The following is an 18,039-nucleotide window of genomic DNA, read 5'->3' on the forward strand; positions in this document are numbered from 1 at the left end:
CATGAAGCTCCCTGGGAGGCGTTTTCTTTCTTTGTCTCCAAAGGTTGCTGGCTCGTGGACTCTGCTTTATGGTGCTGCAGCATTCTCTGCTCTCTCTGAATTGCTCTCATTCATTTTGGTAGGAAAAGGAAATTGTCCTACCAGCCAAGTGGATTAGGATTAAGTGTCGAGTCACAAAAAAATTACCATGAAGTTAGGTAAGAATTTTAATAAAAATGTAAATAATGGCCTTGAACAAACAACAGGAAAAACACAGACCCTGTGATGTTTCTTACCAGCATCAGAAATTTACTGAAATAACCCTGGCCAGCAGAGGAAAATGCAGGGACAATTTTTTATTTTTAGAGAAGTTCTGGATTTACAGAACAATCACACATAAAATATAGGGTTCCTATACACCACCCACCAACAGTACCTTGCATAGGTGTGGAACATTTGTTACAATAGATGATTGTGGTAGCCTAAGGCTGGGGCTCCCTCCTAAATGGGAATAAGACTTCAAACACATAATAAAACAGCTTTAATCCAGGACAAAGGCTAAAAAAATAAACAATCTCCTCAGAAGGAGAAGAATGTAATCACAGGATGTAAAATGGCACTGATTGCATCTTAGTCTTAACATTAATCTTGGTAAAACATCAGGTCTTAAGCCCCTTTAGTGATTGTACTTGAGTCCTCATATTATATGGTATGTCTTTGTTCTAAAATCATAGACATAGAACCCTTGCTCTCCTACTTGTTTGTGGGGCACTACCGCTCTGGACCACCTTCCACTGGAGACCCTCTCCTGTTTGTAGGTACCAATAAATCTATTTCTGCTTCAGTGCCTGGTGTATTTTTCGGTCTCTCAGCAACATCAGCCAGTGCTTTGCACGAATTCAGTCTGGGTCCAAACAATTGGTGAGCCAGCCGGGAGACCTAGATGTCAGTGGCTGCATAGGCATGGGTCCAGGAAAGGGAGATTTGTCAGGGGAAATCCCAGATTGGCCTACATCATCCATGTTAGGAGGGGTGGCTGAACTCCTTGGATAATGGGGACCACTTAGGGCATATGGGGGCACCCTAAAAACTCCAGTGGAGTTGCTATCTGTTTTACAGCAGATAGCAGGGCAACGAAATCTTAGCAAAAAGTAAAGAGAAGGCCAAGTATTGGCATCCACAGCCTGGTCCTTTTTAGATGCCCTACATATGACCACAGAGGCAGAACAAGCAGAAAAACAAAGCCCCACAATTTAGAAGAGGAATTAAAATTAGAAAGGGACACTCACAGCTTGCTCAAGTGGTAAAAAAACTTGCTAATTGGGAGAAACTCAAATTTGTGACTGTATTTCATTTTATTGATGATATTATGTAAACCGGTGATTTTATTTCAAAGCTAAAAGAGGAGGTAGAAATCTTAATATCCCATCTTGAAAGCCAGAATGAGCCATTAACCATGACAAACTACAAAGCCATGGGTGCTTTGTCAAATCTTTGGATGTTTTATGATCAGGTAAGACAAAAACTATTCCTTCTGCAGTAATTATAAGGTATAGTGTTTTTCTATGCTGCATGTGTGAAAGCAATTAATGGCCTTTCCATGACTACTGTGATATTGGAGAACTTTCATTCCCCATTTGGCTTAACTATTAAAACCATTGTACATGCTAATTAGAAAAGATCACATTTAAGAATGGGCTGATCCCCAGCAGACTGTTTTAGATAAAGTGAAAAGGGAAATAGCAGAAGCACAAGCACTAGGGGGTGAATTTTTCTGTGGATTGGATGTGATAGCTCCAACATTGGATTGAGGTGGGGTTTGTGGCAAAGGCAACATTCTAAATGAGTGTCCCTAGGAGTCTGGTCACAGTTATGGAAAGGGGCAGAATTAAGATATAGTCCCTGAGAAAAGCAACTGTGTGCTGCATATTATGCTCTATTACAAGTGGAAGTTCTGACATAGCAATGTCCCATCACCTTGAGGATTACCTTCCCTATAAAGGTGTGGAATACAGTTATCAAGCCACACTCTGAAAGTGCTCAATAAAGTACCTTAACAAAGTGGAAAGCTTGCTTGTTGCAATGCAGTGTTTTCAATACTACCCTTCTTAGTTCCAAGGTACACAAGATTTTATGACCAGTGTCATACATAGAAAATTCTGCAGCCAAAATTGTCACACCTGAAATAACTATTGAACTACTCACTATAGAGGGCACAGGAACAATTCCTGTGTCCATTGAACATACTGATAGAACTGCTAGTAGGCAGCTTTCTGCATGGACAGTCATGGCAATACAATTCTGTACTGACACTATATGGTAGGAGTGCTGGTTTGAAAAGATGTATGTCCCTTAGAAAAGCCATGTTTTAATCAAAATCCCATTTTGTAAAGGCAGAATAATCCCTATTCAATACTATATGTTTGAATCTGTAATTAGATTATCTACCTGGAGATGTGATTTAACCAAGAGTGGTTGTTAAGCTGGATTAGGTGACATGTCTCCACCCATTTGGGCTGGATCTTGATATGTTTCTGGAGTCCTATAAAAGAGGAAACATTTTGGAGAAGAAAGAGATTCAGAGAGCGCAGAGCAGAATGACACAGCCATGAGAAGCAGAGTCCACCAGCCAGCAACCTTTGGAGATGAAGAAGGAAAATGCCTCCCAGGGAGCTTCATGAAATGGGAAGCCAGGAGAAGAAGCTAGCAGATGACGCATGTTTGCCATGTGCCCTTCCAGATGAGAGAAGAACCCTGACTGTGTTCACCATGTGCCTTTCCAGATGAGAGAGAAACTCTGACTGTGGTCACTATGTGCCTTCTCACTCTAGAGAGAAACCCTGAACTTCATTGGTCTTCTTGAACTAAAGCATCTTTCCCTGGATGACTTTGATTGGACATTTCTATAGACTTGTTTTAATTGGGACATTTTCTCGGCCTTAGAACTGTAAACTAGCAACTTATTAAATTCCCCTTTTTAAAAGCCATTCTGTTTCTGGTATATTGCATTTTGGCACCTAGCAAACTAGAACAGTAGGAGACTGGTGCTATGCAAAGCAGTCAGGGGGCTGAATTAAGAGCCATATGAACAGTTATGGGGCAGAACCAGGAGACATGCTAACTATTTGTTCTGACAGCTGGGCTGTTTACAAAGGCTCATGACCTGGAAACAAGAAAAATAGACAATCACAAGTCTGTAAACTGGGTCAAGAGCTGAATCATAGAACTATGGCAAGACATCTGGGATGCTTGCCAGTGACAAAAGGTAACTATCTATCATGTCCTTGCCCACACTCCTAAGACGTTACCTGGGATTGTTGAGGCAGATACTCTTGCTGGAGTCTGGAGCCATACTATTGAAATCTGATGTTTCAGTTTGCTAAGGCTGCCAGAATAAAATATACCAGCAATAGGGTGGCTTTTACAAAGGGGATTTATTAGGCTATAAGTTTACAATTCTAAAGCTAAGAAAATGTCCAAATTAAGGCATCAAGAGGAAGATACTTTCTCTCAGAAAAAGCCGCTGGAATCTGGGTTTCCTCTGTCACATAGGAAGGCATGCAATAATGTTTGCTGGTCCAAAATGTCTCTGAGTGTTTCTCTCTTAACTTCTCCTTGGGGATTTTCTTTCTATGCTCTCTCTGTCCATGAGTTCTCTTAAAAGACTCCGGTAAAGGATTAAAACCCACCTTGAATAAGCTTGTTCACATATCTATGGAAACCATCTAAGCAAAAGTTCCATCCACAATAGGTCTGCTCCCACAAGAATGGATTAAAAGAACAGAGACTTTTCTGAGGCACACAACAGATTCAAACTAGCGCATTAAACCCTCTAGACTCCCAAAAGACACATTTTTTTCCATATACAAATACATTCTTTCTATCACAGTATCACAAAAGCTTAAATCATTTCAGAAATAATAGATAAGTACAAAGTCTTATCAAAATCAGTTACAGGCATGGTTTGTCTAAGGCAAGGCTCTACTCTGGCTGTGGACCTTTGAAATATAGAACAATTTGTCTGCTTTCAATATACGAAGGAAGGATAATCATAGGATAATTGTTTCCATTGCCATAGGTAAAATTTTAAAGGAAAATAGGAGTCATCAGACCCAAACAATTCTGAGACCTGCAGGTTAATCAAATTCTATTAGATTTTAAGATTTGAGAATCATTTATAGAATGGCATTTTATATTTGGGGCTTGATAGAGCTTCAGACACACACTTTTCAAGGGCTTATGCAGCAGCCCTGCTCTATCAAAACACTGGGGTGAGGGTTGCAACATTGGAGAGCATTTGGGAGACCACCTTGTTCTCTTATTCACCCTTGTCAAGAATCTGCGTGACAACTGGAATCTCTGCCATCTCTAGGGCACAGGTCCATGCCTTTGATCAGTAGTGTCAGAACAAGCCTCTTCCCAATACCCTGGGAATGTGCTCCACCCTCTTTGAGGCCTAGGACAGCAACAGTCTTCACGAACAATGGGGCAGAAAGCAAACTCCAGGGCAAACTCACCCTTTCCACATGCATGGGTGGGTCTGCTCTCCTGGCCTGAGGTGTCTTAGCTACAGACCTTGGGTTCCGTGGTTCTGCCTTGAAGTAATTTTTCCTTTAATCTGTCCCTTTTCTATCCCTTTTAGTCCAAAATGGAAGTGGCTCTGTTTACCCAGATCTTGCAAAAAATCATGACAGTTTATCATGCAGCATACAGTGTTCCCAACCATCAGACCAAAGGACTCTACACAAATCCTTTCTGGATAACTCTATTTCTATGCTGGCTTGTCCTGACAAGTTTGACTAGTTGAATCCTCACATAGTGCTCTATTCTTCAGGGGATTGCCTTCTGGAAACTCAGAATTTTCCAATCCATTGATTTCTCTTTTTTTTTTTTTGTATCCAGGATTTCAGTTTTCAGCTTATCCCTTTACTCTTGCATTTTACTATGAATTGTAAGGAGAAGCCAGGCTGCATTTTCTACATTTAATTTGAAAATCTCTTCAGCTAAGTATCCCTGCTCATTGCTTTCAAATTCTCTTTCATCTAACACCAGTACTCAACTTTGCCAAATTCTCTGCCACTTTAAAATAAGGACTTTCTTCTTTCCAGTTTGCTACTACATAGTCAATATTTCTATCTAAGACCTCATCAGAAGTATCTTTCTAATCCATATTTCTACCAACAGTCTCTTCAAAGCAATCTGTTCTTTTCCTATCAAGCTCCTCACAATCCTTCAAGAATATCCCACTTATCCATTTATAAAGCTGTTCTATTTTTTGTATTTGGAAAATCAGTATCCTATTTCTCTGATATCAAAAGTGTTTCAGTTTTCCAAAGCTGCCAGAATGCAATATGCCAGATATGGGTTGGCTTTTACAAAGGGAATTTATTAGGTTACAAATTTACAGTTTTAAGGCCATGAAAATGTCCATATTAAGGCATCAAGAGGAATATACCTTCTCTCAGAAGGTTGCTAGCTTTCAATGTTCCTCTGTTGCATAGGAAGTCACATGGTGATATCTGCCAATATTTGTCTCCCAAATGTCTCTGGACATTTCTCTCTTAGCTTCTTCCAAGGCATTTTTTTTCCTAAGCTTGCACTCTCCTTGAGCTCTCTTAAAGGATTAAGACCCATCTTGAATGGGCTGGGTCACATATGCATGGAAACAAAACTAAGCAAAAAGTCCCACCCACAACAGGTCTGCCTCCATAAGAATGGATTAAAAGAACATAGTCTTTTCTGTGGTACATAACAGATTCAAACCAGCACACCCAAGAAGTGGCTGAAAGGCTTCATTAAAAGAGCAGACACTAAGGGTAGCAAACTTTGTGGAATTTTCATACAGCAATTCCAGCTACCCAACACATGCCAACAACATTTAGATATCAAATGGACATACCCACTGTGCTCCCTGTGAAAACCACATCGGCTTCCCCTCCAGATGGCTAGTGATAAGTGAATCCCTTTCACTGGACAAATGACCCAACCATGGCTATGGGTTATGATGTATTGTGGACTTTTCATCCACCCTGCACCACAGATAACAGGCCTTATAGAAAGAATGAATGGCATCTTAAAGGAAAAGTTGAAAAGTGATAAGAAGTCCCTTTACCATATAGGACTAAAAGGTTATATCAGACCCTAACCCATATAACTCTACACTGGCCTCTGACAGCTCTTAAGTCCATGGGCAGTAGAAGTCACCTTAATCATTGTCACCAATCCAGGGCCTCTTATTCTCACAGGTACTTTGTGTATAACAATGTGGGCTCTTCTTATCCCTAGACTAATGATTGATGTCATGGTGAATGTATTAGTTAGGGTTCTCTAGAGAAACAGAATCAACAGGAAACCCTTGCAAATATAAAATTTATAAAAATGTCTTATGTAACTGTGGGAATGCAGAGTCCAAAATCTACAGGGCAGGCTGCGAAGCTGACAATTCCGATGGAGGGTCTGGATGAACTCCACAGGAGAGGCTCACCAGTCAAAGCAGGAAGGAAGAGAGCCTGTCTCTTCTGAATCCTCCTTAAAAGGCTTTCAGTGATTAGATTAAGCAACACTTATTGCAGAAGACATTCCCCTTGGCTGATTACAATGGAATCAACTGTGGATGCAGTTGACGTGATCATGATTTAATTCTATGAAATGTCCTCATTGCAACAGACAGGCCAGCACTTGCCCAGCCAGACAAACAGGTGACACCACTTGGCCAAGTTGACACATGAACCTGACCATGACAGTGGAGGACTCTCTAAAGTTACAGGAGGAGAATATCTGGTATTTAAAACCTTCTCACAGTGTCCCTCTGCCTGGTACCTTACTATCAACCGCAGGAACTCTTGCATGTACGTACTAGATCAACAAAATTTACCCCTTATTGTTTCCCATAAATGCCTTTCTTTTTGCCCATCATTCCTAGTAAACACCTTTCCACAGTGGACTTCAGCAATAACTCATGCCTGCAATCAAACCCAATGTTGGGTTTGCATGAACTTCCCATCTTCAGATACTTCCAACCGTCTCTGGACCATAGTTCCTTCTAATTGGACTCCATGGAATGCCCTGCTGACATGGCAGAACTCAACACACAAACAAATCTGGAGTGAGACTTTCTCTTTTAAGAATGAAATACAATTACCATCTTTTAATGAGAGTCAAGCTTATATATTTTTTCCTTATGAGGGAACAAGTAAATAAGCCCTAACTTATATTAGGGTATGCTGTATATGATGGGATAGGATGGCTAACAGTAGAAGCAATAACCTTAGACCATTTTGCCTCTGTCTACATGGAACAGCTTAATGGGAGCCGATATATGTGGTTGTTACCCTCAGAAGTGTGTAATTTTTACCTTTAATTTACAAAATGAGAGCTTTCCCAGTGGCAAAATGCCTCTCAAAGATTCAGAGCATATACCTCCCTGTGGGATGGCTATGGACCTGTGGGCCATATGGCTGGTCCTATTTACCTTACAATTGGACAGGATGCTGTACATAGGGACCCGTGTATGTCCCTGCATTATGAAATTCTTTGCCACACACTCCTAGCAATTGGGAAATGATTAGATGTCTGGTGAAGCCATGGTGCTTTTATTTTTCAGCTATTTTTGCCCCAGGGGGAGCTGTGATGGTTAATGCATAACAGCCTTAGCTAATAATATAGTTCATGCACATAATGAATCTAAGCTACAGTATCGTTGTTAAATGATAAGACCACCCAGCCATGAAAAGTAGACTTATAAAATACAATGACTTTAGACATTTTATCTGTGGCACAAGGTGGAACCTGTATCCTTATAAGCATACAATGTTGTACATATATTCCTGATTGCTCACATATTTCACAACCTTTAAATCATATATAGGTGCACCTATGCAATCTCAATCAATTATCTACCAAACCCCTTTTTACCAGGTTTGATTCCCTTACTCAGCCTTGGCAGCATTTCTCTGTAAGGTTATCTGTTCTACGTGTTGGATTATTACTATTTCGTTGTTTTGTATATTGTTGTTGTGGTATATGGGCATAATGCCTTTCCTATGGTCAATGTAATCTGTTATGTGGGGTGGATTGTTTTGGTCTAGGCACCCGGCCCCCTCTTAAACAAGAATAAGACCTCATATCGTTTGCTTTAACTGGGAAAAATGGTAGAGAAAGTAAACAATTTTCCTGGAGGGACAAAATTGTAATCATGGCTGTAAATCAGCACTGATTATACCTCAGTCTTAAACATTCATCTTAGTAAAACATCAGATCTTAAGCTCCATTAATGATTATACTAGAGGCCCGATGTCCTCATACCATATAGAATGTCTGTTTTCTAAAATCACATACATACTGTGCTCCTGGCCCTCTGTGGCGCACTACTTCTCTGGACCGCTGGCATTTGTGATTCTCTCCTGTTTGCAAGTTCCAACAGGTCTATGTCTGCTTTTGTTCCTAGTGTGTTTTTCGGTCTTGTAGCAGCAACAGGTTGTGCTTTGCATGGGTCTGGACCCAAACATTGATAACATTATTTTAAAAACTGTACTGTTAAGTAAAGTCTATGGTTTAACTTAGGGCTCAATGTTTTTGTCTGTAGTTCCATGTATTTTTAAAAATTTTTACTCTGTTACTATATGTACAATCTAACATTTTCCTTGAATCATATTCAGGTATATAATTCAGTGCTGTTAATTATATTCACAATATTGTGCTGCCATTGCCACCATCCATCACTCCAAATAGGAAATCTGTACATTTGAAGCCATAACTTCCCATTCCCCATCCCCACCCCATCCCCTTGAAAGTTTTATTCTAGATTCTGACTCTGTGAGTGTGCTTATTCTAATTGTTTCAAATCGGTGAGATCATATAGTATTTGTTCTTTTGTGTCTGACTGTTTTCACTCAACATGGTGTCTTCAAGCTTCATCCATGCTGATACGATATATCGAGACTTCATTCCTTTTTACAGCTGAATAATATTCCATACCACATTTTATTTATCCATTCATCAGTTGATAGACCCTTGCATTTCTTCCATCATTTGGCAGTTAATGCTGCTATGAACATTGGTGTGCAAATGTCTGTTTGAAAATCTGCTTTCAATTCTCTGGGGTATATACTGAATATATACTCAAGTATGGGATTGCTGGATCAGATAGTGGTTCTATACTTAGCTTTCTGGGGAACTGCTAAACTGTCTTCCAGAGTGACTGTACTATTTTACACTGCTGCCAGCAATGAATGAGTGTTCCTATTTCTACACATCCTCTCCAACATGTGTTATTTCCTATGTTTTTAATAGCAGCCATTGTAATGGGTGTGAAATGGTATCTCCTTGTTTTGATTTGCATTTCCCAGATGTCTGTTGATGTTGAGCATCTTTTCATGTGTTTTCTGACTATTTGTCAGAATGTGTGTTCTGTTTTCATTCTATTAATGTAGGTGCAGTGTTACACATATATCTGTTAGATCTGTTTGGTATAGTGTATCATTCAAGTCTTGTACTTCTTATTAACTTCTGACTTGTTGTTCCATCCATTATTGAGAGTGGTGTATTGAATCTACTGCTAATGTAGAATCATCAATTTCTCCCTTTAAATCTATGAGAATTTGCTTCATATATTTTGGGGCTCTGCTGTCAGGTGCATACATATTTATAATTTTACATCTTCCTATTTAATTGTCCCCTTTATCATATTTAATGGCCATTTGTGTCCCTTATAATGGTTTGTGACTCAAAGTCCATTTTATTCAAGATTGGTATTGCTATCCCATCTCTCTTGGTTTCTACTTGCATTGTATACTTTTCTCCTGGCTTTTACCCTCAACTTACCTGTATCTTTGACTTTAAGGTGAGTCTTTTGCAGACAACATATAGATGGGTGATGTTTTTTTCAAAATGAACTTTGAAGACCATAGATTGGATGCACTTGCTCATAAAGTAACCTCTACTAGTTCTCCATATAAGGAGTTCTTGATAGTTCTGAAATCCTAAAGTATTTTATGTACAATATGATTTGAGAGAAACTGTTAATTCCAAATAAAACAATATATATATATATTTTTTGCATGGGCAGACACCAGGAAACAAACCCAGGTTTCTGGCATGGCAGGTGAGAACTTGCCTCCTGAGCAACCATGGCCTGCCCTAAAGCAATATTTTTAATGTATCAAATAGATAAAATTATATGAAATAGAAAAGACTACTTATATTAATAAATTATCAATGATTAGGAATGTAACATTTAGAAATATATGTTAGGCATTATTATTATTATGCTTTAGAGTTGTTTTTATTAAGAAATACTTGAGATTTAATATATGCAGTACAATTTGATAGAAACCTATCCAGGGATTAATGAAAGGGGTTAACATATAACAACTATGAATTGAAAATTAAAGAAAATTACTTTATAATATTATTTAAAATGGAATAAAACTAATTTTAATTTTTTGATATGTTACTTTTATCTGATAATGGGAAAACATGACTAAAATGGCATACATATTTGAAATAATAGTATTTATATAATGCAAAATTCTGGCTAGATGCACTCAATTCATGAAGGTAGATTATACAATCAAATCAGAACTTAAAAAAATAATTTCAGAATGATGCCATCCAAAGTATCTCTGTGCTTTATTTGAACCAATGTTGGCAATTAAGTAAAAAAAGACTCCCATGTGTCATATATATTTCATTATTCATTATTTTTATGAAGAAGATTAATTTCAGAGATAAAAAAGTAACAAACACTGTACTTTCTCTAGTAATACAATACTTCAGTAAGTGGTGAAATATTTCATTTCATGTATACAGAAGAGTCTAAAAGGAAGAACTTACTTTCTTGCATTAAAAAAACTTTTTCAGTATTGATAATGAGGTTGCAACCCACATGGACGCTGAAAGTGGATAACTGAAATTCACAAAATTTTGAGAATGTTGAGACATAAATGGAAGTTATGATATGACTCAGAGTTTAGTTTATGGACTGAAATTCTGGAACTTGTTGGAAGGGTTTAACCGAAGCCATGAGTTGATTTCATTCATTTATTTCAACATTGTTTGACCTGTATCCATCTTGGCAGGCAGAGCAGACTGAGTAAGACGTTATCAAAGTGGATCATTCAAATATGATGTCCTCTGGGAAAACTTCTGGGATTCTCCTGCGTCTGTGCTTCAGGGACAATTTGTACACACATCTCTTAGTACTTGTCACATTAATTTGGTTGTGTGTTTGCATGTCCGTTGCTTTGTGCTCCTTGAGAGTCCTTTTGTGCACAGAAATCGTTGTGAAAAGCTTTGGCCATGGACAGCAAGATGGATGAGTGATGCATTTTACTGTGTTGTGATCTGACACATAAGTCATATGGAATCAAAATAGTCTCAGCTGTCTTTCTGATATAAAGATTATTGAGTTTATGAATGAAAAGTGAGTTCTCACTATCTGTCCATCAGATTGATTGTCCCTATTCATATCTTTCAAATTCGGCAATACCAGATCAAATGCATCATCCATTAGAAAACAGTCTTTTACTTGTGGCACTGTCTTATGACATTTATTGTATTGTTTATGACAGTTTTATCACTTTTGTGGAATATTTTAAAACTTTCCACATGCTCAAGTTTATTTTCCAACTAAATTTTGGTATCCCAGAAGGCATTTGCTGTCTCCATGAGAAACAGTCCTATTTATCCACAGGCCCAGGCCCAGTGTTTTAACCATATCAGTAGTCAATAAATGTTGCCTGTCATTTTTTAATGGCTTGTATATTTAATATTCAGAGAAAAACAAAGAAACTCTCTGGGAAAAAAATTGTTGAAGAACTGCTCACTCACACAAGGATATAATTATTGGGAAAATAAAAGTTCAAAAATGCTTTGACCTTAGGTATGAGACAAGGTTTATAGGGAGAGATACTTGTTCCTGCTGGGAGTTATTTCATTGCTTTTAGTATTATCCTGTTAATGTTCCTAAGAGACGGCTTGAGTATTAAATTCTCACTGGAAAATTGAGGTCAAAATCTACCCAGCTCTCCTCTGGATAAACTTCATTAAACCCTGTGATTAGATTTAGACTCAGCAGCTTTTGAGAATTTATTTTGCAGCATGAAAAACATTTTTCTTTACGATGTTTGCAGTATATCAGAGTTGGAAGTTAAAACACAATAACCTCTTGTCAGGTTAAAACATACTGTTGATCCTTAAATTTAAAAAATAAATCGCAGAGGTGTAGTCTAGTGAGTGATTTGGTTTTGTACACAAGGTACTATTTTTCTTTACAGATTTATTTTACAAAACTGAGGTGAGAGAGTTGTATCATAACACATGAACTGATGCACATAGAGTGTTATTCTCCAAAATCAGAATATAAATGTTCTAATCTATGGAGATTTTTTTTGAAAAAGCTGACAGGGCCAAATATAGTTAAATAAAAAAGAAATAGTGTTTATTTTATAAGTAAGCATACAAACAGAACATCGGAACTAGAAGGAATTTTGGAAATCATGTAGTTCAACACCCTAATTTCTAGATGAGACTGCTTAGACCTTGGCAATTAAAGAATTTCCCCAGGTCACATGGGTATAAATAAAAGACTCAAGTTCTAAGGCTTGAAATCATTATCATATGCAAACATAATTGCAGTGTCTGGCTTGGATACTGGCACAGGGTAAGCCTTCAAAACACTTAGATTCTCTTTCTTCTTTTCTTCTTATCTCCACTACTAATAAAGGCATCGTGCGAGTGACTAATCATGTCTTCTGGGATACATGGTCAATATTCTGTCACCAAGTAGCTGTGTTGCCTTGGGAAAATTGCTGGCCATCTCTGTGCGTTGAATTCTTCATCTCTAAATAAGGGTAATGGAGTAATTTTTATCATAAGATTATTGAGAAAATTTAATAAGCTAATGACTGCAAAAAATACTTAGAAAAGTACCTGGTACATAAGATATTCCTATAAAAGTTACCTATTATAATACAATATTATTATATTATAGGCCTTTTATTATAATGAAGGCTTTTTAATTATTTAAATGGAAAGTACTACTTTCTATTTTCTATATAGAAAGTATATAGAAGAAAATAGGACATTGTGTAGGATCAGTAGAGTCTATAATTTTGTATAGGTTAAGGTCTTCCCCAGGTGGCTGGTTGATTTTTCCACCTACAAGTATGATTAACTGTTCAAATATCCAAATAAACAATTATAGATGAAGATTCTGATATGGGACTTTTACCCTAACATGGAAAAATTTGATCAATATCGAAATTATAGTAATCCTACTAAATATAATCAACAGGTTTTTACATTTAAAACGATTTTTGGATTGGCAACGGTGGCTCAGTGGCAGAGTTCTCCCCTGCCATGTCGTAGACCCAGGTTCGATTCCCAGAGCCTGCCCATGCAAAAAAAAAAGAAAAAGATTTTTAAATGGGGGCTCTAAATGAACCAAAAGGTTTATATATATTTTTTGTGTTTTGCATACATTCTCATCAGTGTGTGTATGTAGTCAAATAGACACACATATTTTCATAAATAATCCCAAACAGAAAAGATAAAAGTGAAAATTTCAGAACTAATTGTAATTCATTTTGCGGACTTGACTTTAAAACATATCTATTTTTCTAGGCTCAATAATATGAAATTTCACAATCTTTATGTTTTAAAAGATCTTCATTATAATTGCTTCTTCATAAACATTCTTTTATGTTCTCTGAATGCAATAGGAAAACAATTTTTGTTATAAAATAATGAAAATCTAGACTGCATTTCTAATTATTCCAAAGATTTTATTTCTTATGATTTTGTTTCTCATATACTGTCAAAAACATTTTCTTATCTCCAAATTTATAAAGCAAACTAAATAGAAATCTTATTAGTTTAAACCCCTTATGGATTCATCACCTATGATTAACATCATGCCAGCATGAAAACAACTAAGTGAGATTGAAAGTAGTGCTCTTTCTGAAATACTATTAGGCTTTAAAAAAATCACACTGAATTATTTAATCTATAAGGAAACATGTGTGTGCATAGCTTAACTATATGCATTAACAGGTATAATTTTATACAGTTAATCTTACTGGAAGGTGGATTACTTTGGGGAATGGGAAGCAGGGAGAGAAATAATGATTTAAGGAATATCAGAAAGAATTCAGTGATTGGAGCAAATAATGGCAACGTCTATTTAGTCGCAGTCTAGAAGAAAGCGCTTTGGATATTGCCATCTCATTGACAAAGTGATTACCTTTTTCAACTACTTTCTATTTAAATTTACAGTCATGAAGCCCCCCAATTTTCAAACAAACAGTTTTCATCAAGGCTGCAGTTTAATTTATTTGACTTCCTATGGTCTAAGATATTGATCATGCAAAACTGGTATTACTGCCTGTTTGACAATTGTACTTCTCATTGCAAATTGTGAAAAGATACTTTATTTCCTTAGTAATTCCTGAATTGGTTTTTGTGATTTGATTTCTGGGAAAATGCTTTACAGATATACATAGGTTGTGAGCCAAAACCAAAAACATGTCACCACTGTTGTGAATCTTTATAAATAGTCAGCTGTGCTTTCCCAGGAGATCCAAAAAAGTCATCTCTATTGATGGAATGCCTGTTTGCTGGGTATGTACTTTTGAAAGACTAGATCCTATAATAATTATACAGGGGTGTACCATTCACAAGTGACGAAAGAGGTTCTGGTTGTAAAATGTTAATTCTAAAAAAAATAGTAAAAATAAACAATCAACATTATTGGGTACTAAGTACATTACGAGATCATCTCATTTAATCCTAGTAACAACTGCTTTGGTTTGTTAAACAACTGAAATGCAATATACAGAATGTTTTTAAAAGGGGAGTTTAATAGTTACAAGTTTACAGTTCTAAGGCCATGAAAATGTCCAAAGTAAGGCATCAACAAGAAGTTACCTTCACTCAAGAAAGGCTGCTGATATTTGGAACGTCTATTTCCACTGGGAAGGCATGTGGCTGGCTTCTATTGGTCCCTTGCTCCTGTACTCTGTTGTTTTCAGTCTCTGTTTTCCATGGGAATTCTTCACTTCATGTCTGTGGGCCTTCACTTACCTCCTCCGGGACACAACTTTGGGTTCTGGCTTCCTTAGCATCTCATGGGAAGGCACGTGGTGACATCTGCTGGGCTCTGTCTATGTCTGGGCATCTCTTTCTGTTGGTACTCCAAGCATCTACAGACATCTCTGTCTCTGTCAGCTCTGAAGCAACTGTTCTCCAAGTGTCTGCATCTGAGGTTTCTTCAAAATGGTTCCGCTTTCAAAGGACTCCAGTAAAGTAATCAAGACTCACCTTGAATGGGTGGAGTCACATCTCTTTCTAACCAAAAGGTCAAACCTACAACTGGGAACATCACATCTCCATGGAGATAATCTAATCGAAGTGTTTTCCACCCTACAATATTGAATCAGGATTAAAGGACATGGCTTTTCTGGGGTACCCAACACTCTCAAACTAGCACAATAACCTTATTAGAGGGTATTATTATAAATATTATTTTCAGTTTTTTTGATGAAGATGTTAAAACAAATAGCCATAAACTAATGTGGCCAAAATCAAAATGCCAATTGGAAGAAGGTTGAAACCAGGCCGTCTGATTTGAGGGTCTTTTATCTGAACCACTATTCCATATGGACTCACTTGCTGAGAGGACAGTACCTTGAATCTGGAATCTTGATAAAGATGTGTTGGATTAAACTGAAAAGGATTCAAGGTCATTAGGGCCATTCACTCTGCTAGCTGACTAAACACACTACACTTTAAGTAAAAAATTAATTCCAATATAATATTTATACCCTTCAAAATAACCAAACATTTAATGTCTTAAATCTTGAATATCTAATAAGCACTGTCTAAGAGGAACAATGTTTTCTTTATTGTGTTGATGACAAATGAATAATAACTTGATGTTTGCATTAAAATAGCTTTTAAAATAGATTGTTAATGGCATTCAATTCTTCTAAACCTCATTAATGTGCCCTGTACTTTTCATTTTTTCTCTTCATAATTCAAAAACTACTTCTTCGATAAGAAAAGTAGAAACCCTCCACCCCTCCCTGATCACTGAGAGAAGAAAACATAAACATGCCTTTTATTAACAGATGATGGTATAATTTACTTGATGAAGCAATAGTTTAAGCTGAGTCCTGCCAGATAATTATTTCACAAAGAAGGAACACAGACAAACTATCGCAAAACTTAGCTGATATTTTCTAGTAGATGCCCCCTAATAATAAAGTGGTCTAAAGTATATTAATCCTATTCAACCAATCTCCTCTTTGATTTTGTGAATGCCATGGTATATATCTTGCATGCAATTTATCCAATATGGGTGACAAGAATTAGCCTTTTTGACAGGTTTTCTATGGAAGTTTAGTTGAGGCAGATGTATGGCTTTAACAACTTTAATATTTTCTCCAGATTGAAAATACTCCTGGCCATGTTATTTGGTAGAATTTACAGCTTTTATCAGGATTTCATCTGGTGCATTGAAGCAGATTCTAAGCAATTATCTAAAAGGAATACCTTTCCACCTCTGCATATAGCTGACATAGTCTTCAATTCAGCAAAGTCTTCTCAGTTTTCATGAGAGATTATTCATCTCAACTCAAGTCAAGAGATTGTTGAGGATGTGATTATTTAGTCAACAGAAGAACTGTTCTCTAATCAATAGTCATCCCATCTTTTCCAAGGCTCAGTTGAGAGAAACAGCACTTAAAGTGGATGGCTGGAAGCACCTCCCCTTTCACTTACTCAGAGCATCATGAAGGAGAGGCTGACATGGTCTCAGCCGCCTGAAGCATGACATAGACTAATTCCACTTCAATGTTATGCCACCAGCTCATGCTGAGCATCAGAAAGAGAAATGGCCCTATGCAATTAGTACTTGAATATACTATGTGAGTATTGTCCTTGATTTCATTCCAACACATTTTCTTTATGCAGGTCGCCAAGACAAACTCCCTTCATTCTTAGAACAACAGATAGGAATAATTTTAAGCAATTAATTTATTTATATATTATAGACTCTGTGGCTTATATGTTTAGACAGTTTTCTCTTTATTTGATTGTCTCTTGGAATGAAAAAGCCTAATTTTTGGCCTTTACCTCAAAGCATATGGGTCATTATGGCATGATTTTTAAGTGTCACTCTGCATTTCATTTTGTATGGTCATTGATTTTTTTAATTCATAACTTCAACTCATGTTATCTTGCAGGTTATGTGCCCTTTTAAATTGACAATTTCCTTGAATATGTACATAGGATAAAAATAAAGTGAAGTGCTATAATCATCTTATTTACAAAGTGTCAAATGATTTGACTAAAGGGTTCTCATCAATTTAAGCTTCCTGACTTGATTCTTTGCAATAGCTGTACATTCATCCCTGAGGCATCCAGGCAGAATTACTGCTGTTGGAAACTACTAACAAAATGTGAAAAGATTTGTGATCAAAAGCCACCTATAAACTCTGCAGCTTCACTTTCATTTGGTAGATGTTAATTCTGAGAGAAAGATAGGAAGGAGAGTCAGAAAGACTTATTTCTGAGAGATGTTGGTGAGCTGAGAATATTGCTGAAATCTACATAAACTGCAGACAGATTTGAAATAGAAGCAAAGCTTTGCATGGCATAGCTACTAATAAGTAGACCTGATGAAAGTAGGATGCAGTATTCAGATCACCTTTCATTTTGCAAACACATATTTTCCCATGATAGCAATATTGATAATGTCATTTTATAAGCTAGTAACCATAAAGAAAAATCAGATGCTCAACATTTATCTGCCATTTTTTTGTGGTTGCGGGGGTGGGTAATGGGTCACAAGAAGATGTATCAAAGAAAATAGGCTGTCAGTTTGTCAATTTTAGTTTAAGCTCTCAACAAACACCTCAAAAGACAGCTTGCGTTTCATTAAAAAAAAACAAAACCTAGGACGTTTTGAAAATAGCACTTGGATTTAAATTGCACATCAATTCATGAAAACCTTAACATGTTTGTATTTGTGCAGCCATACAGATGTTCAATAATTCATTA

At 36.9% G+C, this 18,039-nt stretch overlaps 1 long non-coding RNA gene across 7 annotated transcripts in view; it reads left to right on the forward strand.

Annotated features, from left to right (window-relative positions):
- LOC143665441 (uncharacterized) overlaps nucleotides 1-18,039 on the forward strand; it is a 359,913-nt gene that overhangs the window by 255,290 nt on the left and 86,584 nt on the right. For 4 of the 7 annotated variants that reach the window (XR_013166962.1, XR_013166958.1, XR_013166957.1 and 1 more), the window contains one exon: nucleotides 12,704-12,830. The exons of 2 other annotated variants lie outside the window; for them this stretch is intronic. This is a non-coding gene — a long non-coding RNA (uncharacterized LOC143665441). The remainder of the gene's footprint in view (nucleotides 1-12,703; nucleotides 12,831-18,039) is intronic. One more of the 7 variants, XR_013166960.1, reaches the window with a different exon arrangement.

This window comes from Tamandua tetradactyla, chromosome 21 (assembly GCF_023851605.1).
Source record: "Tamandua tetradactyla isolate mTamTet1 chromosome 21, mTamTet1.pri, whole genome shotgun sequence".
NCBI classification, from domain to species: Eukaryota; Metazoa; Chordata; class Mammalia; order Pilosa; family Myrmecophagidae; genus Tamandua; species Tamandua tetradactyla.